The sequence below is a fragment of the Rhinopithecus roxellana genome, chromosome 17, assembly GCF_007565055.1.
Source record: "Rhinopithecus roxellana isolate Shanxi Qingling chromosome 17, ASM756505v1, whole genome shotgun sequence".
Lineage (NCBI taxonomy): Eukaryota > Metazoa > Chordata > Mammalia > Primates > Cercopithecidae > Rhinopithecus > Rhinopithecus roxellana.
The window spans coordinates 113,140,713-113,167,965 of record NC_044565.1 but is presented as its reverse complement, the minus strand read 5'-3'; the positions used below and the strand labels follow the sequence as shown (position 1 = coordinate 113,167,965).

At 36.6% G+C, this 27,253-nt stretch overlaps 1 pseudogene; it reads left to right on the top strand.

Annotated features, from left to right (window-relative positions):
• The first annotated feature begins 6,198 nt into the window (after window positions 1-6,198).
• Window positions 6,199-27,253, top strand: part of LOC104681701 — a 46,267-nt pseudogene continuing 25,212 nt past the window's right edge.

The following is a 27,253-nucleotide window of genomic DNA, read 5'->3' as shown; positions in this document are numbered from 1 at the left end:
ATTTTCCATTAGTCTACTCGGCAGCAAATGAAGCAATTAGTGATATAGATATCATCAGTTTCTTCATTTTATAAGTAAAAATGTGAGGCTCAGAGTGCAAGGCCTAAGGTTATGGGCTCAGAATTTTACACACATAAGACTGTAGCAGATGTTTTCTTGCTATAAATCTTGACATTTTTCACAACAAAGAAGGTTGTTTGCTTGCATATTCAAATCACGATTGAGTACATATTGAATTTTTTTTAAAGAGAGCATGGTGCCTGACAATATAATTTGAGACAAGCTACTAGAGCCAAGAGACAGCTAGAACTAAGATATAAATATCATAAGAAAATTTGTTTTCAAGTAAACTTTAAAAATAAATATTTAATTCACTACGTAAATTTAAATATATATGGCTAGAAATAGGAAATTGATGATCAAATATAGAGATTTGGGCTAATTTCCTCATAAGTTGCCGGTACTGTGTTAAGATCAAACTGAAGATCAAATTTGTTTTTTTTTTTTCCATTAGAACTTTTTCATACTCCAGATATTTTTGACTAGTGATTTTTAATTGAACTCTGACTAGTTCAATTAAACTGGCTTAGGATCTGTGAGGTGCAGTCAGACTCTAGGCTGGGGCTGCAGTTATCTGGGACTGGAGGATCAACTTTGAGCTCAGTCATAAAATTGTTGACAGGACTTAGCTTTCCTCCACAGCTATCAGAGGAGTCAGCTTCTTACCACTTGGGCCACAACAGCAACGTTGTATGTTGAAGCTGTTTCCCAGAAAGCAAGTGACCAGAGAGAGAGGGAACAAACATGAGAACACCTAAGACATTTATAGCCTAATCTGAGAAGTGAGGCATCTTCACGTCAGCAATATGCTATTGGTCACATAGACCAACGATGGTATAATATGGAAAGGGACATATAGGGTGAAAGTTCCAGGAGGCAGGAATCATTATAGATTTGAGTAGCAGCAGGACAAAGTCAAATCCTTTAAATGAGCTCTTAGGATCTATTAATATCTTCTTTTGCATTTCAGTTTTATATTCAACACATTCCCTAAATTTTAGCAGTATGTAATTTTTCTGGAATGTCTTAATTCTAATTTAAAACATATTTTATCTATAAAATGTATTTAATATAGTATATAATAAAAAGAGCTTGTTTTAAATATAATAATTATGAAACCTAAAAAAATACAAAGTTTGCTTAATAGCATGCAATTTCCAGACTGTGTTTGGTTTTTCTGACTTGTTTCTCCAGTCCGTAAAACTCCACATAATACATTACCTACCCTTGTGGTTATCTCTGATTTCCACCGATTAAAATGGAAAACTTCTCCTCTTCCTAGGAAATGTCAATCTGTTTATTAGTGCTCTGAATTTTATCTTCTCAGATCCTTCATCTATCTCTTGCAATGATTAATTTTATGTATCAACTTGACTGGGTCGCTGATGCCTAGATGTTTGGTTAAATAAGAGTCTGGGTGTTTGTGAGGTTTTTGCTGGATGAAATTAACATTGGAATCAGTAGACTGAGTAAACCAGATTGCCCTCTGTACTGTGGGTGGGCCTTCTCCAATCAATTGAAGACCTGAATAGAACAAAAAGGCAGAATAAGAGGGAACTCCTGCTGCCTGACTGCTTTAGCTGGACTTGGGTCTTCTCCAGGCTTCAAATTCTAACTGAAACATTGGCTCTTCTTGGATCTTGAGCCTGTTGGTTTTCAGCCTGGAACTTAAGCCGTCAAGTCTCCTAGATCACATGTGTTTGACTAGAACTGAAACATACATCAGCTTTTCTAGGTCTACATCTTGCCAACTGCAGATCTTGGGACTTCTCAGCTTCCCTAATGTGAGTCAATTCCTTGCTCTGTTGGTTCCGTTTCTCTGGGAAACCTTGACTGAAACATCTTTTTTTTTTTTTTTTTTTTTTTTTTTTTGCATCATCACATTCTTCTCTACTAAACCATTTCCACTGGCAAATAAGCTCTTGCATCTCTGCCTTTAACCTCAGTTTCTCCTTCTGTTTACCGTTCCACTCGTTCTTACTCCTTAGGTCTACTACTCTGCCTTTTTGTTTTTTTATTTCTAGGAGTGTGATGTGAAGGAAATGGGGTAGAAGGAAAGGAGGTAGAGATGGTACAGGAATTCAAAGCTTTAGGTGAGAAGTCCAGGTGATAACTAAGCATATCACCTATTCCTAGGAAAATTCGAAATATACAGGAAATTTTCCTTTTGCCATTTATTTATCTGTAATTTTACTAAATTGACCTGAGGCAAACATTTACTTCCCTAGCTTAAGCCTATAGATTTTCTTTTTTCCTTTTCTTAGAGAAAAGTGTACATAGTATCTCCTGATTCTTTCCCTTTTTTTCTATATTTAAGAAAATGTCCTTTGGACAAATAGAAAAGTTTTTAAACACCAAGATTTTCTAAGCTTGATTTTAAAACTGCTCATCATAGGACCTTGATGTAGCATGCCAGCATAACCACAAAATGTATGTTGGCTCACGCACTAAGACCCCAACGACATAGGCAAGAGCAGAGAATATGTAGACACACTGACATTTGGATTCAAACAAGGTGAAAATGTTATTTCCAGATGACATATCTTGCCTTAATACAAAGATATCATTGAAAGTCATGTTCAGAGGATGACACTGCTCAGTGTAGCAGACCCCATGGGTTGATGGCAGCTGTTTGACAAGTATTCAACTGTCTCTCTAAGCAGAAGTTATGTCTACTTTGTCTTTTGGAGAATGGTGTTAAAATGGCACCCATGTGTTGTGTGGGGTAGCTGATGATGCTCTTTTTGACTCTTAATATTACCTATTCCCTCTACTTTTTATCAAGAGTAATGTTTTATAGAAGTGGTGGCAAGATGCCAGCAAATGAAAGATATAATGACTAATTTATAAGCAACCTAATAGCTTGACTTACACTTGAGTTTCATTTCTATTGGTAAATGGGTATTAGGCAAAGAACTGGTTCATATCCTGATACTTCTTCAGTGTTACCTTTATTGAGTTATCTTGCTCTTCTGGTCTGTTTTATTTACAAAATGAAACAGTACTTACCTCATCTTATTGTGAGGAATATAGACTATATGTATTTAATATATAAAATATGTATAAGTATATAGCCTAGTATAATGTCATATTTTCGTATATATTAAGAAGCTCAGTAAAATCTAATCAATATAGTTATAATAAAATTTTAAATATCCTTATGTGTTTAATCTTTGCTCAGTAAATAATTTTAATTTCATTAATTTGACAAAACACATAAGATTTAGAATCTTAATCAATTTTAAGCGTACAGGTCAATAGTGTTAAATACATTCGTATTTTTGTGGAATCACCTCCATTAATCTGCAGAACTGATTTCATCTTGCAAAAGCTGAACCTTCTATACCCATTGAACATTAACTCCTCATGCCCTCTGATATAGCTTGACTATATGACCCTGCCAAATCTTACGTTGAATTGCAATCCCCATTGTTGGAGATGTGGACTGGTGCGAGGTCATGGGTCACGGGGGTGGATCCCTCATTTCTTGATGCTGTCCTCACAACAGTGAGTGAGTTAGTTATCAGGAAACCTGTTTTTTTAAAAGTAGGTAGCACCTCCCCCACCTTCTCACCATGTAAGATACTGGCTTCCTCCATTGCCTTCTGCCATTATTTTCCTTTTTATTTTCTTTCTTTCTTTTTTTCTTTCTTTCCTTTCTTTCCTTTCTTTCCTTTATGTATATTTTGAGATGGAGTTTCTCTCTGTTGCCCAGGCTGGAGTGCAATGGCAAAGTTTTGGCTCACTGAAACTTCTGCCTCCCGGGTTCTAGGGATTCTCCTGCCTCAGTCTCCCAAGTAGTTGGGATTACAGGCATGCGCCACTATGCCTGGCTAATTGTTTTTTGTATTTAGTAGAGATGGAGTTTCACAATGTTGGTCAGGCTAGTCTCGAACTCCTGATTCAGGTGATCCACCAGCTTCGGCCTCCCAAAGTACTGGGATTACAGGGGTGAGCCACCGTTCAGGGGCCCTTCTGCCATTATTCAAAGCTTCATGAGGCCTTGGCAGATGCCAGCACCATGCTTCCTGTACAGCAGAACCATGAGTCTTTTTCCTTCATAAAGTACCCAATATCTGGTATTTCTTTATAACAATGTAAGAATGGCCCAATACACTCTCCTTCCCCAAACTCCTGCCAATCAGTAAACTTTGTCTCTATAAAGCTCACTACTCTTGGTACCTTGAGTACATGGAATTCCACAGTTTGCCTTTTAGCTAGATTAAGAAAAATGACCTCAAAGCTTGTTCATGTTACAGCATATTTCAAAATTATTTCCTTCCTTTTTAAGGCTGAAAAATATTTCACGGTATGTCCATAGCACAATTTGATTATCCAGTCATCTGTTAATGAACATTTGGGTTGTTCCTACCTTTTGGCTATTGTGAATAATGACAATTTCAGTGAGGATTGAAACAATGGCTCCTCACTTGTGTCTGTATCTCTTCAATCAGAAGAAGCAATTAGTAATCAGAGCACAGATACCTGATGTTTGGAGGTTAGGATCCTTATTGTTCACCCTGGCTCCCGCAAACCATGTGCAAGCTGCTTCAGGAAGAGGCACACAGCTTCCTACCATGGCTAGGATTGGGGATGAATAGACACTACCCAATCAAAAACTGAAACTCACCAAAATAAACAATTTACTCTGCAAGCCATCCCTTGGAAGTTAGTAAGACGTGCACTTCATATTGTCTTCATATTTATTCAATTCAGAACTTCAAATCAGTGACATCAAACAGATTCTGCCAGTACAGTTGCTGTCTAGGTGGGGAAACATATTTCTGGAGCTTTCCACTCTGTGGTCTTCCCAGAGTCATTTTCTCAGCAACTATTTTGGGAAAAATAAATTTAATAAAAATAAACAACTTGCATTTTTTTCTTCACATTTATTTAATTCATTCATTCATGGATTAAAGGTGTGCCATTTGTTAGGCCTCCAGGACTCTGAGGCAAATAAGTAATACAGCCTTCTAGTTTCCAGAAGTTTTAAGTCTAGTAAGAGAGAAAGATAAGCAAACAACTGCAACACTGTGTGAATAGAACTTTAATTGAATACTGCAAAGGTTCAGGCCACATGCCTTCCTCTTGGGTGTGAGGGGTAGATGTTGGAGAGCAGGAAATATTTCATTTAATGCACTATCTCCTACATATAAGTAATTGGTAAAACAAGGATACCCCTTCTTCTGCCTTTCCACTTGGGCTGCTTTGCCATCTCCAAGATCCTGTAAAGGAAGCAAACACGTATTAAATGTGGGAAACTGGGTAAATCATTAGTTTTTACTCAAAACATTCTGTTTAATCTCTTTACCTGTCTTTTTCGATAGTCCACTGACTTAAGATATATCTTTTCTGTTTAATTCTAGTCTTCCTTTCTCATGCTCATGAATTTATTCATCAATTTATTAATTCTATAAACATTTGTTGAGCACCTAGTATGCTCCAAGCACAATGCTAGACATTTTGCTACTATCTGGCAATAGAACGGCAATAAAGACAACTTGAAAATATTATCTGTACTATGCAGCTTGTAGTCTAGTGAGAAATATAGACATTAAATAAGTAAATCCAAGATGAATGCCATGTTTCACTTTCTGTCTCTGACACAAATCAGACACATGGCAAATTAAATGATTTATAGGTTCTGTGTTCTAATGGACTCAAAAAATAGGACAAGTATGATTCTCTTTAAAAATTCCATTGAATGCTGCTAATTTTGTACCAGCCAGCCCATAAATACATTATTTTTATTTTTATCCAATTTCTACATCTTGCCTGAGGTGGCACCTTGTCAACTGAGAAAGGCCTTTGCAGCTCAGTTTGCTGTATTCTTTATTCTTCCACAAAGGATGGGCATGTAATCTGTTCCAAGACTCAGTGGCTCCTATTCTTGTTATCCTGGATCAAATCTCGTTTTATACAAGGCCCAGGAATCAGGCCTTCACTGGAGGCAGCTTTGGAGAGCTTCTGATATCTCTGTTTCACAATGTTCTACATATGCTCAGTTTTTGTCCACTTACCAGGGACAGAAGCAGAACATGGTGCGACATCATGAATGGCATTATTTAGCAATGAGCGAGGAGGATACCCCTAGAGAAGTATGTAATTTTAAATTGGAAAAAAAAATGATCAAGATCCATGGGTGTGAAGAAAACAGCAGCAGCAGATGTTGTAAACCACAGGTAAGAAAGAAAGGTGACAGCTGAGAATGAATTCATTTTCCTCCAAAGCCTTATGTACTTACTCAATCATGCCAGATGGAGAAGCAATCTCTAAGACATGAAGTCCTGTTGGTCTCACTGCCCTTATCACAAGAGAACTAGTTAAAAATGCTTTCCCAATGCAGTATAATGATAAAAATAAATGCAATGTTTCATTTATTAATCAAGATTAGATTTATCTCACTCATTGGAGACAGCAAGCTGTGATGGAAAATAGCAGACTTTGGGTTACAGAGACATGGCTTTGAATCCTGATTATTTTAATTGCTACCTGAATGACCTTGATGGAATTTTTCTTTCTGAGACTTGGTATCCTCACTTACAAAAGAGTAAGAGCTCACATTGATTGAGGCCTTACCTTGAGCTGGACATTATGCTAAACAAATTGTTTTATTGTCCCATTTAATACTTTTAAAAAAAATATTTGCCCTATGTACTCTTTGCTGGTTTTAAAAAGAAAATAAAATAGAAGATAATTTAAGGAGTTTAATTAACTTGCAAAAGTCAGCAACCAAATGTAGAAGTTAGGGGATTGAGTGATCCAGGAAGATGTGCCTGAGTTCAAATCCCAGATTCATCATATTAGATTGAACATCTTTTTAAACCTCCTTGTACCACAATTTCTTCATAGATAAAAGCAGGTATTGAAAATAGCTGCATTATATAATGTCTATGGAAGTAGATGTGATAGTATAAGCTTTTTTTTTAGTTTCATTCCTAGAATATAATTGTTCAATATGTTAATAGTTTTAGTAGTTTATTATTGTTACTATTTTTATATTGAATCAATCAGTGTCTAAGAAATATCTAAATTTAAATCTAGGTCTGTTGCCCTTGAAAGCCCACGCCATACTCACCTACACTGGTGAGTGTTCTTGTTGAGGGTTAAGTGCTAGAGTAATTAGTGGAAATCTTGGCAGTTATTAGGTGCTAAATATTTTGATTCCTCCTAGACTCTCTTTATTTTCCCTTCTAGCTGACAAGAGAATAAAATATTGGATTTGATGAATGCTGCACATCTCTCTTTTAAGTTTTTTGATAAATTTATCCAATTTCCATTGTATTCTTCAGGTGTCTGTGTTCTGTTTTGTTTTCCAAACCATTTCCTGGATTTTTTAATCCCTATTCTACCTTGTAAATATTGATGATATTCCGGTTTACATACTTGGTAAAATTCTCTTCTTTTTGTTTTCTCATACCAATTATATATTAATTGTTCTGTCAAATACACAATAAATATGAACTGAGTAAGATATTTTATTCAAAAGGAGTATTGAAAATGGTTAGGGGAAGAGACTATTGTCATAGAAAAATGAGGGCTGTTACAGTAGGGAGAACATTAAAACCAGAAACTATGAGTTTATCAAAAGTTAGACAGATGGGTTTTGTTTTTGTTTTTTTAATGAGAAAGAGTAAACAAAGATCAAAAGAACCAAGTGTGGAAGTGAGATAAACAGTGTCATGATTCAGCAGATAAGGGAGTGCTTTCTTGAGGCCAGCCTATTGGAAGTGACTTTTGAAGATGGGATGTATGTTGTCATAGACTAAGGTTACTCAAAGATAAAGGACTTGGAGGAAATAGAATCTTAAGCAGAGGTTAGTTACCAAACATTTTGTTTAGACTGAGCAGTGGGGACAAAGAATTTACTAATTCTTTATCTGACAAAGGATGGGAATTTGGAACAACCTTGTCTGATCTTGTCATAGGTAAATAAGGAAGCATGTTTGAGTCCCATCCACGTCACTTAGTAAGGGTGGTTCTTGTCAGTAAGCCATTTCCAAAAACATAAAAAGTGAAAAGATTTTTTGACCTTCTGTTTTTCAGGATCACAGAGCTCGGGTCAATTTCAACAATGTCTAATTTAAAACATGATTTCCACATATGCCTAAGTATGTCAGAAAGACATGTTAAAAACTTAAGGCAAATTTAATAGAGTTTAATTGAGTAAAGAATGATTCATAAATCAGCCTCCACAACCAGGATAGATGCAGAGCAACTCCGGGGCTGCTACGTGATCAGAAAACATTTATGGACAGAAAAAGGAGTGTGATGTATGACGTAGAGAAAATGGAAACGGGGTACAAAAGCAGCCAGACTGGTTACAGTTCAGTGGCTGCCTTTTTGAACACGGTTTGAACAGTTGGCTGCCTGTGATTTGACCACTCTGTGATTAGCACAAGGGTAGGTTATAGTCTGTTTATATATCCAGTTGTTAGAGTACATTATGTATGGAGAGAACTGTTGGCCAAACTTAAAATATGTAAGAGGGCAGCTTTAGGCTAAACTTTATTTAATAGACATCACAACCCTGGAATGACAGTTCTATTCAACATTTCCAAAATTAAAATCATCTTTACTGTTAAAATTTATATTATTTTTGGATTTTTTTTTCCTTTTCTTAGTGGCACCTAGTTACCTAACATAAAAATGTGAAAATGAAAAGGAAAGAAAAAGGAGAACGGCTTTAGCTAATCCATCCTCTCCTGGGTGTCTCATACAGTCAACCTTCCGTAACTACAGGTTCTGTATCCATGGGTTCTGCATTAACAAATTCAACTGCAGATTTAAAGTGTCCATGGGGAAACAAACATAAATCCAATATAATTAAAAATAATACAAATAAAATATAATAGAGTATAACAACTATTTACATAACATTTACATGATATTAGGTATTATAAACACAGTAATCTAAAAATCATTTCAAATATACAGGAGGATATACAGGGTTCATATGCAAACACTATACAAACCTATAAAAGGGAATTGAGTGTTTGTAGATTTGGAAATGGGGTTCAGCTTCCTGGAACCAATCCTCCAGGCATATTGAAGGAAGACTGTATTTAACATATGAATTATTATAGATGAACAAGAAGGAGATAGGCAAGTAAAAACACACTTTTAAATTGAGCAAGAAGTATGTGGAAACAAATGACTAGAGTATTATAATAGTAGGAAGCTCAGTAATAAACAGACTTTTTCTAGAAATATATATTGAGCTGGGCATTTTGTAATTTTTATAAAACCTTTTTTCTTACTGAAAATACAATATATTCTTATCAAATATATTTCATAAAAAGCATATATACACATAGAGATGTGTAATAAAACAAGATCACTTTACATATGTATTTTGTAACTGCCATTCTTCTAGTTAAGAATGTGTAATGCCTATTTTCCAGTGACATGTAAAATTATTTAGTGGTATCATTTTGAGGTTTCGTGCTTTGTTAAAATACAGCCAGAGGCGGGCGGAGCAAGATGGCTGAATAGGAACACCTCCAGTCTCCAGCTCCCAGTGCAAGCAACACAGAAGAGGGGTGATTTCTGCATTTTCAACTGAGGTACCGGGTTCATCTCACTAGGGAGTGCTGGACAATCAGTGCTGGTCAGCTGCTGCAGCCCGACAAGCAAGAGCTGAAGCAGAGCGAGGCATCGCCTCACCTGGGAAGTGCAAGGGGGAAGGGAATCCCTTTTCCTAGCCAGGGGAACTGAGACACACAACACCTGGAAAATTGGGTAACTCCCACCCCAATACTGTGCTTTACCAAGGGTCTTAGCAAACAGCACACCAGGAGATTATATCCCACACCTGGCCAGGAGGGTCCCACGCCTGTGGAGCCTCCCTCATTGCTAGCACAGCAGTCTGAGATCTAACTGCAAGGCAGCAGGAGGCTGAGGGAGGGGCACCCACCATTGCTGAGGCTTAAGTAGGTAAATAAAGCTGCTGGGGAGCTCCAACTGGGTGGAGCCCACAGCAGCTCAGGGAGGCCTGCCTGTCTCTGTAGACTCCACCTCTGGGGACAGGGCATAGCTAAACAAACAAAGAAAAAAAGCAGCAGAAACCTCTGCAGTTGCAAACGACCCTGTCTGACACCTTTGAAGAGAGCAGTGGATCTCCCAACATGGAGGCTGAGATGTGAGAACGGACAGACTGCCTGCTCAAGTGGGTCCCTGAGCCCTGAGTAGCCTAACTGGAAGACATCCCTCACTAGGGGCAGATCGACACCCCACACCTCACACGACGGGGTACACCCCTGAGACGAAGCTTCCAAAGCAAGAATCAGACAGGTACACTCGCTGTTCAGCAATATTCTATCTTCTGCAGCCTCTGCTGCTGATACCCAGGCAAACAGGGTCTGGAGTGGACCTCAAGAAATCTCCAAGAGATCTACAGCTGAGGGTCCTGAGTGTTAGAAGGAAAACTAACAAACAGGAAGGACACCCACACCAAAACCCCATCAGTACGTCACCATCATCAAAGACCAAAGGCAGATAAAACCACAAAGATGGGGAAAAAGCAGTGCAGAAAAGCTGGAAATTCAAAAAATAAGAGCGCATCTCCCCCTCCAAAGGAACGCAGCTCATCACCTGCAATGGATCAAAGCTGGACAGAGAATGACTTTGATGAGTTGAGACAAGAAGTCTTCAGTCCATCAAACTTCTCAGAGTTAAAGGAGGAATTACGTACCCAGCGTAAAGAAACTAAAAGTCTTGAAAAAAGAATGGAAGAATGGATAACTAGAATAATCAATGCAGAGAAGGCCATAAACGAACTGACAGAGACAGAAACCATGACACAAGAAATACGTGACAAATGCACAAGCCTCAGTAACCCACTCAATCAACTGGAAGAAAGAGTATCAGTGATTGAGGATCAAATGAATGACATGAAGGAAGAAGAGAAGTCTAAAGAAAAAAAGGAAAAAGAAATCAACAAAGCCTTCAAGAACTATGGGATTATGGGAAAAGACCAAATCTACGTCTGACTGGTGTGCCTGAAAGTGAGGAGGAACACGTAACCAAGTTGGAAAACACACTTCAGGATATCATCCAGGAGAACTTCCCCAACCTAGTAAGGCAGGCCAACATTCAAACTCAGGAAATACAGAGAATGCCACAAAGATACTCCTCGAGAAGAGCAACTCCAAGACATGTAATTGTCAGATTCACCAAAGTTGAAATGAAGGAAAAACTGTTAAGGGCAGCCAGAGAGGAAGGTCGGGTTACCCACAAAGGGAAGCCCATCAGACGAACAGCAGATCTCTTGGCAGAAACCCTACAAGCCAGAAGAGAGTGGGGGTCAATATTCAACATTCTTAAAGAAAAGAATTTTAAACCCAGAATTTCATATCCAGCCAAACTAAGTTTCATAAGTGAAGGAGAAATAAAATCCTTTACAGATAAGCAAATGCTTAGAGATTTTGTCACCACCAGGCCTGCCTTACAAGAGACCCTGAAGGAAGCACTAAACATGGAAAGGAAGAACCAGTACCAGCCATCGCAAAAACATGCCAAAATGTAAAGACCTTTGATGCTAGGAAGAAACTGCATCAACTAACGAGCAAAATAACCAGTTATTATCATAATGACAGGATCACGTTCACACATAACAATATTAACCTTAAATGTAAATGGACTAAATGGTCCAATTAAAAGATACAGACTGGCAAACTGTATAAAGAGTCAAGAACTATCAGTTTGCTGTATTCAGGAGACCCATCTCACAGGCAGAGACACACATAGGCTCAAAATAAAGGGATGGAGGAAGATCTACCAAGCAAATGGAAAACAAACAAAAAAAAAAAAAGGGGGTTGCAATCCTAGTCTCTGATAAAACAGACTTTAAACCATCAAAGATCAAAAGAGACAAAGAAGGCCATTATATAATGGTAAAGGGATCATCAACAGGAAGAGCTAACTATCCTAAATATATATGCACACAATACAGGAGCAACCAGATTCATAAAACAAGTCCTTAGATACTTACAAAGAGACTTAGACTCCCATACAATAATAATGGGAGACTTCAACACCCCACTGTCAACATTAGACAGATCAACGAGACAGAAAGTTAACAAGGATATCCAGGAATTGAACTCAATTCTGCACCAAGTGGAACTAATAGACATCCACAGAACTCTCCACCCCAAATCAACAGAATATACATTCTTCTCAGCATCACATAGCACTTATTCCAAAATCGACCACATAATTGGAAGTAAAGCACTCCTCAGCAAATGTACAAGAACAGAAATTATAACAAACTGTCTCTCAGACACCATAGTGCCATCAAACTAGAACTCAGGACTAAGAAACTCAATCAAAACTGCTCAACTACATGGAAACTGAACAACCTGTCCTGAATGACTACTGGGTACATAACGAAATGAACGCAGAAATCAAGATGTTCTTTGAAACCAGTGAGAACAAAGATACAACATACCAGAATCTCTGGGACACATTTAAAGCAGTGTGTAGAGGGAAATTTATAGCACTAAATGCCCACAAGAGAAAGCTGGAAAGATCTAAAATTGACACCCTAACATCACAATTAAAAGAACTAGAGAAGCAAGAGCAAACACATTCAAAAGCTAGCAGAAGGCAAGAAATAACTAAGATCAGAGCAGAACTGAAGGAGATAGAGACAAAAAAACCCTCCAAAAAATCAATGAATCCAGGAGTTGGTTTTTTGAAAAGATCAACAAAATTGATAGACTGCTAGCAAGACTAATAAAGAAGAAAAGAGAGAAGAATCAAATAGACGCAATAAAAAATGATAAAGGGGATATCACCACCGATCCCATAGAAATACAAACTACCATCAGAGAATACTATAAACACCTCTACGCAAATAAACTAGAAAACCTAGAGGAAATGGATAATTTCCTGGACACTTACACTCTCCCAAGATTAAACTAGGAAGAAGTTGAATCCCTGAATACACCAATAGCAGGCTCTGAAATTCAGGCAATAGTTAATAGCCTACCAACCAAAAAAAGTCCAGGACCAGACGGATTCACAGCCAAATTCTACCAGAGGTTCAAGGAGGAGCTGCTACCATTCCTTCTGAAACTACTCCAATCAATAGAAAAAGAGGAAATCCTCCCTAACTCATTTTATGAGGCCAACATCATCCTGATACCAAAACCTGGCAGAGACCCAACAAAAAAATAGAACTTTAGACCAATATCCCTGATGAACATTGATGCAAAAATCCTCAATAAAATACTGGCAAACCAAATCCAGTAGCACATCAAAAAACTTATCCACCATGATCAAGTGGGCTTCATCCCTGGGATGCAAGGCTGGTTCAACATACGCAAATCAATAAATGTAATCCAGCATATAAACAGAACCAAAGACAAAAACCACATTATTATCTCAATAGATGTAGAAAAGGCCTTTAACAAAATTCAACAGCCCTTCATGCTAAAAACGCTCAATAAATTCGGTATTGATGGAATGTATCTCAAAATAATAAGAGCTATTTATGACAAACCCACAGACAATATCATACTGAATGGGCAAAAACTGGAAGCATTCCCTTTGAAAACTGGCACAAGACAGAGATGCCCTCTCTCACCACTCCTATTCAACACAGTGTTGGAAGTTCTGGCAAGGGCAATCCGGCAAGAGAAAGAAATAAATGGTTTTCAGTTAGGAAAAGAAGAAATCAAATTGTCCCTGTTTGCAGATGACATGGTTGTATATTTAGAAAATCCCATCATCTCAGCCGAAAATCTCCTTAAGCTGATAAGCAACTTCAGCAAAGTCTCAGGACACAAAATTAATGTGCAAAAATCGCAAGCATTTTTATACACCAGTAACAGACAAACAGAGAGCCAAATCATGAATGAACTTCCATTCACAATGGCTTCAAAGAGAATAAAATACCTAGGCATCCAACTTACAAAGGATGTAAAGGACCTCTTCAAGGAGAACTACAAACCACTGCTCAGTGAAATCAAAGAGGACACAAACAAATGGAAGAACATACCATGCTCATGGATAGGAAGAATCAATATCGTGAAAATGGCCATACTGCCCAAAGTTATTTATAGATTCAATGCCATCCCCATCAAGCTACCAATGAGTTTCTTCACAGAATTGGGGAAAAAAAAACTGCTTTAAAGTTCATATGGAACCAAAAAAGAGCCCGCATTGCCAAGACAATCCTAAGTCAAAAGAACAAACCTGGAGGCATCATGCTACCTGACCTCAAACTATACTACAAGGCTACAGTAACCAAAACAGCATGGTACTGGTACCAAAACAGAGATATAGACCAATGGAACAGAACAGAGTCCTCAGCAATAATACCACACATTTACAGCCATCTGATCTTTGACAAACCTGAGAAAAACAAGAAATGGGGAAAGGATTCCCTATTTAATAAATGGTTCTGGGAAAATTGGCTAGCCATAAGTCGAAAGCTGAAACTAGATCCTTTCCTTATTCCTTGTATGAAAATTAATTCAAGATGGATTCGAGACTTAAATGTTAGACCTAATATCATAAAAACCCTAGAAGAAAACCTAGGTAAAACCATTCAGGACATAGGCATGGGCAAGGACTTCATGTCTAAAACACCAAAAGCAATGGCAACAAAAGCCAAAATTGACAATGGTATCTAATTAAACTAATGAGCTTCTGCACAGCAAAAGAAACTACCATCAGAGTGAACAGGCAACCTACAGAATGGGAGAAAATTCTTGCAATCTACTCATCTGACAAAGGGCTTAATATCCAGAACCTACAAAGAACTCAAACAAATTTACAAGAAAAGAAAAAAAAACAACCCCATCAAAAAGTGGGCAAGGGATATGAACAGACATTTCTCAAAAGAAGACATGCATACAGCCAACAGACACATGAAAAAATGCTCGTCATCACTGGCCATCAGAGAAATGCAAATCAAAACCACAATGAGATACCATCTCACACCAGTTAGAATGGCAATCATTAAAAAGTCAGGAAACAACAGGTGCTGGAGAGGATGTGGAGAAATAGGAACACTTTTACACCGTTGGTGGGATTGTAAACTAGTTCAACCATATGGAAAACAGTATGGCGATTCCTCAAGGATCTAGAACTAGAAGTACCATATGATCCAGCCATCCCATTAGTGGGTATATACTCAAAGGATTATAAATCATGCTGCTATAAAGACACATGCACATGTATGTTCATTGCGGCACTATTCACAATAACAAAGACTTGGAATCAACCCAAATGTCCATCAGTGACAGACTGGATTAAGAAAATGTGACACATATTTGCCATGGAATACTATGCAGCCATAAAAAAGGATGAGTTTTTGTCCTTTGTAGGGACATGTATGCATCTGGAAACCATCATTCTCAGCAAACTATCGCAAGAACAGAAAACCAAACACCGCATGTTCTCACTCATAGGTGGGAACTGAACAATGAGATCACTTGGACTCGGGAAGGGGAACATCACACACCAGGGCCTATTATGGGGTGGGGGGAGGGGGGAGGGATTGCATTGGGAGTTATACCTGATGTAAATGACGAGTTGATGGATGCTGATGAGTTGATGGGTGCATCACAGCAACATGGCACAAGTATACATATGTAACAAACCTGCACGTTATGCACATGTACCCTAGAACTTAAAGTAGAATAATAAAAATAAAATAAAATAAAAATACAGCCAACTAATCAGTATTCTTTTTCATTGGATGTCAGTGTCATTTCCAGTTGTTTTATGTAAATATTTGTATAAATGTATATTTTTTCTGGAGGATAAATTCTTAGAATCAAAAGAAATAATCACTTTACCAATAGTTAGTAAAGTCAAATTGTCTTATAGGAAACGACTATCACCTTGCATTGTTCAGGGAAAAGATGAAATTGTCTGTTTCCTTTCACAGTCATCTATAAGTATTGTACTTACAAATATATAATTAATTGGGTGGGTAATTTACATTTATTTGCCTTGCAAGTTTGAGCCTTTTCTCATCTGTATTGACCATCTGTATTTCAATGTCGTGACTTGATCCACATTCTCACGTAAATGTACCTTATATAGGTGGTTACGTATATAATTTCCTATAAAGTCAAATTTTAAATCCTAATTCAAGACTCTTGCCCTAGCTAGGACTTCCAGTACTATGTTGAATAGGAGTAGTGAAAGTGAGCATCCTTGTCTTGTTTCAGTTCTTGAGGAAAATGCTTTCAACTTTTTCTCATTCAGTATGATATTGGCTGTGAGTATGTTATATATGGGTTTCACTACTTGGAGGTATGTTCCCTCTGAGTAATTTGTTAACAGCTTTTATAAAGGGATGCTGAATTTCATCAAATGCTTTTTCTGCATCTATTGAAATGATCTGTGTTTTTTAAAAAATTCTATTTATATTGTGCATCACATTTATTGATTTGTATATGTTGAAACATCCTTGCATCCATGGAATAAAACCCATTTGTAGGTCTATTCTTTTTGATGTGCTGTTGGATTTTTTTTCCTGTATTCTGTTGAGGATATTAACCTATAGTTTGCTTTGTTGTTGCTTTCTTGCCTGATTAGAGTAATATCAGCTTCATAGAATGAGTTCGGGATGAATCTTCTCCTCATTATTTTTGAACAGCTTCAGTAGGATTGATATCAGTTTGTCTTTTTACACCGTTAAAATGCAGCTATGAATCTGCCTTAAACCTGGGCTGTTTTTCTGGGCATGGAGGGGCAAGTTTTTTATTGCTGATTAAATTTTATGACTAATTATTGGTTTGTTCCTGACTTCTCTTTCTTCCTGGTTTTCTCTTGGGAGGTTGTATGTTTCCAGGAATTTATCCATTTCCTCTAGGTTTGCTAGTTTTTTTCCATAGAGAAGCACATAGAAATATCTGATCTTTTGTGTTACTGTGGTATCAGTTGTAATGTCATCATTATCATTTCTGAATGTGCTTATTTGAATTTTCTGTTTACCTTTTCATATTGTGTTCTGAGAATTATTTATACATTCTGGACACAAGTTCTTCAATATTTGATATGCAAGTACTTTCTCAAGTCTGTGTCTTTTTTCATTTTCTTAGTGTTTTTTGCAGAATAAAGGTTATTTTAATTAATTTATTTATTTTGAGATGGAGTCTTGCTCTGTCACCCAGGCTGGAGTGCAGTGGCGTGATCTTGGCTCGCTGCAACCTCCACCTCGTGGGTTCAATTGATTCTCCTGCCTCAGCCTCCTGAGTAGCTGGGATTACAGGCGCCCACCACCACACACACCTAACTTTTGCATTTTTAGTAGAGATGGGGTTTCACCTTGTTGGACAGGCTGGTTTGGAGTTCCTGCCTCGTGATCTACCCGCCCTGGCCTCCCAAAGTGCTGGGATTACAAGCGTCAGCCATAGCACCTGACTTTTTTATTTATTTATTTTAAAGGAAGAAATTGAGGCAGCAATAAATAGCCTACCAGTTTAAAAAAGCCCAGGACTAGATGGACTTTTTTTAGTTGATGGCTATTCTTCTTTGTACCTCTACCAGAGGTGCAAAGAAGAGCTGGCGCTATTTCTACTGAAACTATTCCAAAAATTTAAAAGCAGAGCACTCCTCCATAACTCATTTTATGAGACCAGCATTAGCCTGACATCAAAACCTGGCAGATATACAACACTAAAGATGAAAACTTCAGGCCATTATCCCTGATGAACATCAATGCAAAAATCTTCAATAAAATACTGGCAACTTGAATCCAGCAGCACATCAAAAAGTTTATCCACCGCAATGAAGTTGGCTGTATCCCCAAAATGCATGAAGGTTTAACATATACAGATCAATCAATGTAATTCATCACATAAACAGAAAACTAAAGACAAAAACCAAATGATTATCTCAATAGATGCAGAAAAGGCCTTCAATAAAATTCAACATCTCTTCATGTTAAAGCTCTCAATAAAGTAGATATTGGAGGAATGTACTTCAAAATAATAAGAGCCATATATGACAAACCCACAATCAACATCATACTAAATGGGCAAAAGCCAAAAGCATTCCCCTTGAAAACCAGCACAAGATAAAGATACCCTCTCTCACCACTCCTGTTCAACACAGTATTGGAAGTTATGGCCAGGACAATCAGGCAAGAGAAAGAAATAAAAGCTATTAAAATAGGAAGAGAATAAGTCAAATTATCTTTGTTTGCAGATGACACGACTCTATATCTAGAAAACCTCATTGTCTCAGCTAAAAGGCCTCTTAAGCTGATAAGCAACTTCAGCCAAGTCTCAGGGTACAAAATCATTGTACAAAATTTTCTAGCATTTATATACACCAAAGACAGGCAAGCAGAGATCCAAATCATGAATGAACTCCAATTCACATTTGCTACAAAAAGAATAAAATGCTAGGAATACAGCTAACAAGGGAAGTGAAGGAACTCTTCGAAAAGAACTACAAACCACTGCTCAAGGAAATCAGAACACAAAGAAATGGAAAAACATTTCATGTTCATGGATAGGAAGAAATGATATCTTGAAAATGGCCATACTGCCCAAAGCAATTTATACATTCAATAGTATTGCCATTAAACTACCTTTGACATTCTTCACAGAATTAGAATAAACTATTTTAAAATTCACGTGGAACCATAAGAGAGCCTGTATAGCCAAGACAATCCTAAGCAAAAAGAATAAAGCTAGAGACATCATGCTACCTGACTTCAAACTATACTACAAGGCTATAGTAACCAAAACAGCCTGATACTGGTACAAAAACATAGACTAACGGAACAGAATAGAGAACTCAGAAATAAGACTGAACGCCTACATCCATCTGATCTTCAACAAACCTGAAAAACAATGGGGAAAGGATTCCCTATTCAATAAAAGGTACTGGGAGAACTGGCTAGCCACATGCAAATGATTGAAACTGGATTCCTTCCTTACATCTCATACAAAAATTAACTCAAGATGGATTAAGAACTTAAATGCAGAACCTAAAACTGTAAAAACCCTAGAAGAAAATCTAGGCAATACCATTCAAGACATAGGCATGGGCAAAGATTTCATGATGAAAATGCCAAAAACAATTGCAACAAAAGCCAAAATTGACAAAAGGGATCAAATTAAGCCAAAGAGCTTCTGTACAGCAAAAGAAACTATAATCAGAGTGAACAGACAACCTACACAATGGGAGAAACATTTTGCAATCTTTTCATCTGACAAAGGTCTAATATCTGAGTCTACAAGAAACTTAAGTTTACCAGAAAAAAGCAAACCACATTAAAAAGACAACAAAGGACATGAATGGACACTTCTCAAAAGAAGACTTTCATGTGGTTAACAAACATATGAAAAAAAGCTCAACATCACTGATCATTAGAAAAATGCAAATCAAAATCACATTCAGATATACCATCTCAGGCCAGTCATAATGGCAATTATTAAAAAGTCTGGAAACAATGGATGCTGGCAACTTTGCAGATAAAAGGAAATGCTTTTACACTATTGGTGGGAATGTAAATTAGTTCAAGCATTGTGGAAGACATTGTGGAAATTCCTCAAAGATCTAGAGGCAGAAATACCATTTGACCCAGCCATCCCATTTCTGGGTATATACCCAAAGAAATATAAATCATTCTATTGTAAAAACACATCCACACGTATATTCATTGCAGCGCTATTCACAATAGCAAAGACATCGAATCAACCCGAATGTCCTTCAGTTATAGACTAGATAAATGTGGGACCTATACACCATGGAGTACTGTGCAGCCATAAAAAGAATGAGATCATGTCCTATGCAGAGACATGGATGGAGTTGGAAGCCATTATTCTCAGCAAACTAACACAGGAACAGAAAACTAAACACCGCATATTTCTACTTGTAAGTGGGAGCTGAATGATGAGAACACATAGACACATTGTGGGGATCAATACACAGTGGGGCATGTCAGAGTGAGGGGGCTGGGAAGGAGAGCATCAGGAAGAATAGCTAATGGATCCTGGAGTTAATACCTAGGTGATGGGTTTGATCTGTGCAGCAAACCACCATGACACATGTTTACCTAGGTAACAAACCTGCACATCCTACACATGTACCCCAGAACTTAAAAGTTGAAGAGAAAAAATAGTGTATGTGATCTAGGCCTTGGTAATGAATTCTTAAGACATGACACCAAAAGCAATCAATCAAAGGTAAATTTTCTTTCTTTTCAGAGTCAACTTTTTATTTAATTGACACCTTGTATTGCTTATTGGTTGCAATATTACTTAGTTCTACTTCAGTCTTTCTTTTCCTTCCAGGTATGAGTTTGGTTTGTTCTTGAGGAACAAGTATACTTTATCATTTGAACTACAAAGTAAACTCATTATATGATAATACATTTATTGAAATATCTTAAAGCCTTTTACTTTATTTTTCTTAATTTTTCAAGTTTTATTTTTAATTGACAAAAGTTGTGCATATTCATGAAGTACAATGAGATGTTTCTATAAATGTACAGATTGTGGATTAACATATACCTTGTCTCAAATACTGTTTTGTAGTGAGAACATTTAAAATTCATTCCTTTAGTTGTTTTAAAATACACAATATAGTAGGCCCCCCTCATTCACAGGGCATAACTTGGAAGACCCTCAGTGGATGCCTGAAACCTCCAATAATACCAAACTGTACATATACCATATGCCTTTTTTTCTATAAATAAATATATATAGTAAACTTTAACCTTTTTCCTTAAAGGACAAACTTTGTGGCTTTTCTTTGGCATATCTGAAATACCACGATCACTACTCTTGCACTTTGGAGCTCTTAGTGTTACTTGAACTATAATATCACAACGAGTGGTCTGATAATCCAGACAGCTACTAAGTGACTAATGGGTGAGCAGCATATTTAGCATGGATATGCTGGACAAAATGATGATTCATGTCCTCGGCCAGAGAGTGGAATGAGATTTCATTATGCTGCTCAGTACATCCTGTAATTCAAAACTTATGAACTGTGTCTGAATTCTTGTTTAATATTTTTTAACCATGGTTGACCATGAATAACAGAAACCAGGGAAAGTGAAACCACACATAAATGGGCACTACTGTACATTATTTTTAACTATATATACCATGCTGTACAATAGATCACCAGAACCTAATTCTTCCACTCTAACTGAGCTTATGTAGCCTAAGTGTTTCCTCTAGCCATGACCTCCTATTTCCCCAGCCTTGAGTAACAACTATTCTACTCTTTTCTTCTATGAGTTCGTTTTTTTCTTTTTAATTTTGCACATGTAAGTGAGATCAAGTGGTATTTGTCTTTCTGTGCCTAGCTTATTTTATACAGTGTTATATATGCTAGTTTCATCCATGTTGTTGAAAATGACAGAATTTCCTGTACTTTTAGGACTGAATGGTATTTCATTGTGTCTAAATACCACATTTTTTAATCCATTCCTCCATTGATGCACACTTCAGTTGTTTCCATATATTTGCTGCTAGGAATAATGCTTCAAAGAGTATGGGAGTACAAACATATTTTTGACATACAGATTTTAATTCTTTGCATACACAGAAATTAAATCATGTATCATATAGTAAATCAATTTTTAGTTTGAGAAACCTTCATACTCTTTTCCAAAACGACTATATTAATTTCCACGAACAGTATATAAGGTTTTCCTTTTCTTTACATCCTTGCCAATACTTGCTGTTTTTCATGTGTTTGACAATAGCCAACCTAACAGCTGGGAAGTAATATCTCATTGTGGTTTTATTTGCATTTCTCTGACTAGAGATGTTTACTGTTATTTTTCATTTATCTGTTGGTTATTGTATGTCATCTTCTGAGGGTCTATTCAATATCTTTACTCAATTTAAATAGTGATTTACTTTTTATTGAGTAACTTGAGTTTCTTTTATCTTTTGAATATTAGTCTCATATTCAAGGTATGATTTCTAAAATTATTTTCTACCTATCTGTAGGTTTTAAATATCTCTTCACTCAGTTATATCCTCTACTGTGAGAAAGTTCTCTGGTTTGATGCACTCGCATTTGTTTATTTTTGCTTTCGTTGTCTGTGGTTTTGGCGTTATGTATAAAAAGTCACTACCCAAACCAATGTCATGGAGTTTTGTATGGTATGTTTTCTTCTAGCAGTTTTATAGTTTCAGATCTTACATTTATACATTTAATTCATTTTAATTGATTCATATCTAAAGGGTAAGAGTCCATTTTCACTCTCTGGGTGTGCATATCCAGTTGTCCCAGTATAATTTATTGAAGAGATTGTGTTTTCTTGGCTTGTCAAAAATCAGTTGAGCATAGATGTGTAAGTATGTTTCCGGGAATTCTGGTTAGTCAATGTGTCTTTATGCCAGTACCATTGCTATTTTAATTATAGTTTTGTAATTTAGTAGTATGATGTCTTCAGCTTTGTTCTTTTTGGCTAAGATTGGTTTGACTATTCAGGGTCTTTTGTGGTTCCATACAGATTTTAGGATTTTTTCATTTCTGTGAAGAATGACATTAGTCATTTTATAGAATTGCATTAAATCTGTTCTTTACTTTGGGTATTATAGTAGGGTCATTTTTACAACATTAATTTTTTCCAATCCATGAACATGGGATATCTTTTATTTTTTGTGTACGTCCTTTTTTTTCTTTTTTTTTTTTCTTAAACAAATGTTTTACAATTTTTATTGTACAGTTCTTTCCTTGTTAAATTCATTCCTAGGTTTTTTTTGTAGCTATTGTAAATGGAATTGCTTTTTTATTTCCCTTTAGCTATTTTGTTGTTGGTATGTGGAAACACCTAATTTTGTAGCCTGCTATTATACTAAATTTGTGTATTACTTTTGAGGTTTCTGGTGGTGTCTTTAGGTTTTTCTACATATGAGATTATGCCATCTGCAAAGTTTACTTTGTCCTTTCCAATTTGGGTGCTCTTTATTTCTTGCTTGCCTAATAGCTCTGAACAGTGCTTTCCGTACTATGTTTAATAAAAGTGTTAAAAATGGAAATCTTTGTTTTGTTCCAACTCTTAGAGGAAGCTTTCAAAGTTTCCCTATTTAGTATGATATTAGCCATGGGTTTGTCATAAGTGGCCTTCATGGTTTTGAATATATTTTTTTGTGTACCCAATATATTGACAGTTTTTATTATGGAGGGTTTTTGAACTTTATCAAATGCTTTTTTGGCATTAATTGAAATGATAATATGGGTTTTTTTTTGATTCTGTAGATTTGATATATCCTATTTGTTTAATTTATTTTAAATTTTCAATATATTTAGTGGTTATAAATGCAAGTTTCTTACATGCATATATTGTGTAGTGGCGAAGTCTGAGATTTTGGTGCACCCATCACCTGAATATTGAACATTGTACCCAGTAGGTAATTTTTCAGTGCTACTTTCCTCTTACCCTCCCACCTTTTGTAGTCTCCAGTGTTCATTATTTCATTCCATATGTCCATGTGTACCTATTGCTTAGCACCTACTTAAAAGTGAGAATATGCAGGCTGGGTGCAATGGTTCATGCCTACTAATCTTGCCACTTTGGGAGGCCAAGGCAGGTGGATAAGTTGAGCTCAGGAGTTCGAGACCAGCCAAGACAGCATGGCAAAACTCTGTCTCCACCAAAAATACAATAAATAAATAAATAAATAAATAACCAGGTGTGGTGGCACACTCCTGTGGTCCCAGCTACTCAGGGCTCAAGTGGAAAGATTGCTTGAGCCCGGGAGGTGGAGGCTGCAGTGAATCAAGATCACGCCACTGCACTGAAGCCTGGGTGAGAGTGAGACCCTGTCTCAACAAAAAATAAAATAAATAAAATTGAGAATATGTGGCATTTCACTTTGTTTCTGAGTGATTTTAGGATAAAAATCACTAAATTTTATTAGGATAAGAAATCAGCCATAAAATCATCTGGTCCTGGGGTTTTCTTTGATGGGAGACACTTAATTTCGAATTCAATATTCTTGCTTGTTATTATCCTGTTCAGATTTCCAAAGTATTCATGATTTAATCTTGGTAGGTTACATATTTCTAGGAATTTATTCATTTTTTCTAGGTTTTTCAATTTGTTGACCCAATTGTTCCTAGTAATTTCTTATGATTCTTTGTATTTCTGCTAAGGGTTAGTCTGCTAAGGGTTTGTCAACTTTGTTCAGCTTTTGAAAAAACCATCTTTCAGTTTGTTGATCTTTTTCAGTTTTTTTCATTGTCCTTAGTTACTTCTACTCTGAACTTTATTTTTTCTGCTAACTTTTGATTTACAGTTGACCCTCAAACAGCATGGGGTTGAATTGCATGGATCCACTAATTTACAGAATATTTCAGCCAAATGCAGATGAAAAATACAGTATTTGTGGAATGTAAAACCTGTGTATACAGAGGACAACATTTTGTAACCAAGGGTTCTGCAGGTCTGACTGTGGGATTGGATTATGCAGATTTTGGTATACATAGAGGGCCCTGGAACCTATCCTATCTGTATATCGAAGGATTATTGTAGTTGACTTTTTTTCCTTTTCCCCAGTTTCTTCAGGTATAATATTAGGTTGCTTATTTTAGATATTTCTTATTTTCTTATTAAAGGCTTTTAGTGCTGTGAATTTTCCTCCTAGAACTGCTTTGCTGCCTCCCATATATATTGGTAAGTTGTGTTTCCATTTTCATTTGTCTCAAAGTATGTTCAGCATTTCTCTCAATTTCTTCTTTGACTCAATAATTGTTCAGAGCATATTGTTGAATTTGTTTATTTTCCATGATTCCTTCTGTGATTGAATTCTTGTTTTATATCATTGTGGTCAGAAAAAAAAAAATACTTGACATAACTTCAATTTTTAAAACTGTGTAAAAACTTTTTTTCCCCCTAACATACAATCTATCCTGGGGAATATTCCTTCTGAACTAGGAAAAAAATATATTCTGTAACTGTTGGATGAAATATTCTGCCTATGTTTGCTAGGTTCATTTCAACTAAAGTATGCGTTAAGTCCAATGTTTTTTTTCTGTTGTTGTTGTTGTTTTTTGAGACAGAGTCTCGCTCTGTCACCAAGGCTGGAGTGCGGTGGTGCGATCTCAGCTCACTGCAAACTCCACCTCCTGGGTTCATGCCATTCTCCTGCCTCAGCCTCCCAAGTAGCTGGGAATACAGGCGCCCGCCACTGTGCCCAGCTAATTTTTAGTATTTTTTTTTTTTTTTTTTAGTAGAGATGGGGTTTCACCGTGGTCTGTATTTCCTGACCTCGTAATCCGCCCACCTTGGCCTCCCAAAGTGCTGGGATTACAGGCGTGAGCCCCTGCGCCTTACCAGTCCAATGTTTCTATATTGAGTTTCTGTCTGAATGATCTGTCTAGAGTTGAAGGTGGGTTACTTAAATCCCCTACTATCATTGTGTCGCAGTCTAAGTCTCACTTAAGATTCTTTAATATTCGTTTCATATATTTAAGTGCTCCAGTGTTGGGTATATATCTATTTACAATTTGTATATTATCTTGGTAAATTGACTTCTCTATCACTATGTAATTACCTTATTTTCCTTTTTTTTTTTTTTTTAAATAGATTTTGACCTAACATTTACTTTGGCTGTTATAAGTATGGCAGGAGGAGGTATCCCCCTCCTGCCCTCCTTTGGTATCTATTTGCATGAATATTTTGTTCTATCCCCTCACCTTCAGTCTGTAAGTGGCCATTAAGGTAAAGTGAATCTCTTGTGGGCAGCAACCTATAGTTACGTTATTTTTTTTTTTTTAGATGAGATGGAGTTTCACTCTTTTTGCCCAGGCTGGAGTGCAATGGCACAATCTCAGCTCACCGTAATCTCCGCTTTCCGCGTTCAAGCGATTCTCCTGCCTCAGCCTCCCAAGTAGCTGGGATTACAGGCATGCACCACCAAGCCTGGATAATTTTGTATTTTTTAGTAGAGACAGGGTTCCTCCATGTTGGCCAGGCTGGTCTCAAACTCCCGACCTCAGGTGATCCTCCCGCCTTGGCCTCCCAAAGTGATGGGATTACAGGCATGAGCCACAGCACCCAGCCAGTTACATCTTTTTTGTTTTGTTTTGTTTTAGTGCTTACTCTTTTTTTTTTTTCTTTTAATGCCTTTTGATTGGGAAATATAATCAATTTGTATGACTAACAGGTAAGGACTTATTCCTGTCATTTTGTTAGCTGTTTCCTGCGTTATTATGGGTATCCTTTGTTTCTTTCTTCTTCTCTCTTTTACTGTGTGGTCTGATAGCTTTCTGTCATAAAATGTTTTGGATTTTCTCTTATCTTTTGTGTATCATATGCTTTTGCTTTGTAGTTGCCTAAAGGGTTAGATAATTACCATATACTGAACAAGCTACTTCATGCTGATAACAACTTAATTTTTTATTGTACACACAGATTCCATACTCCCCCTTCTCTCATGTTTTATATTTTTGGTGTTACAATTAACAATTTTTTATATGTTTTCACAAATTGTTGTAATTTTAGTTGCTTTTAATTAGTTTTGCATTTTAACCTTAATTCTAGATATTTAATGTTGGTTTTACTTACCACCATTGCAGTATTAGAGTGTTTTGGATTTGACAATGTATTTTTATCAGTTGTTTTTTTACTTTCATGTTTTTATATTATAAACTCGTGTCCTCTTTCTTCAACTTAAATAATTCCCTTTAGCATTTCCTATAATGTAGGTCTACTGGTGATATACTCTCACCTTCATTTGTCTGAGAATGTTTTTATCAATATTTTTTTTTTTCAGGGTTGTGAATGTATCTTTCCACTCTCTTCTGGCCTGTAAGATTACAGATGAAAAATCTTCTGATAATACAATGAAGTTTCCTTTGTACACGATTATTCAGTTTTCACTTGCTGCTTTTAAAACTCTCCCTTCATCTTTAAATTTTGACAATTCAATTATGACATGTCCTGGTTTGGGTCATTTCCATTATTTATTTGAATGTGTTTCTGTCTTTCTCTTCTTCTCCTCCTGAAAACAAATATGTGTGTGTTGTTTCACTTGATGATGTCTCATATATCTCTAAAGCTATCTTCACTCATCATTCCTTTTTTTCTTCTGCTGATTCAGATTAGAAGATTTTCATGTATCTTTCTTCTAATTCACTGACTTTTCTTCTTGATTTCTCTGCTGTTGAAACCCTCTACTGAATTTTCTAGTTGTTATAGTTTTCTTCAGTTCTATGATCCCTGACTGGTATCTTTTGTACTTTCTAT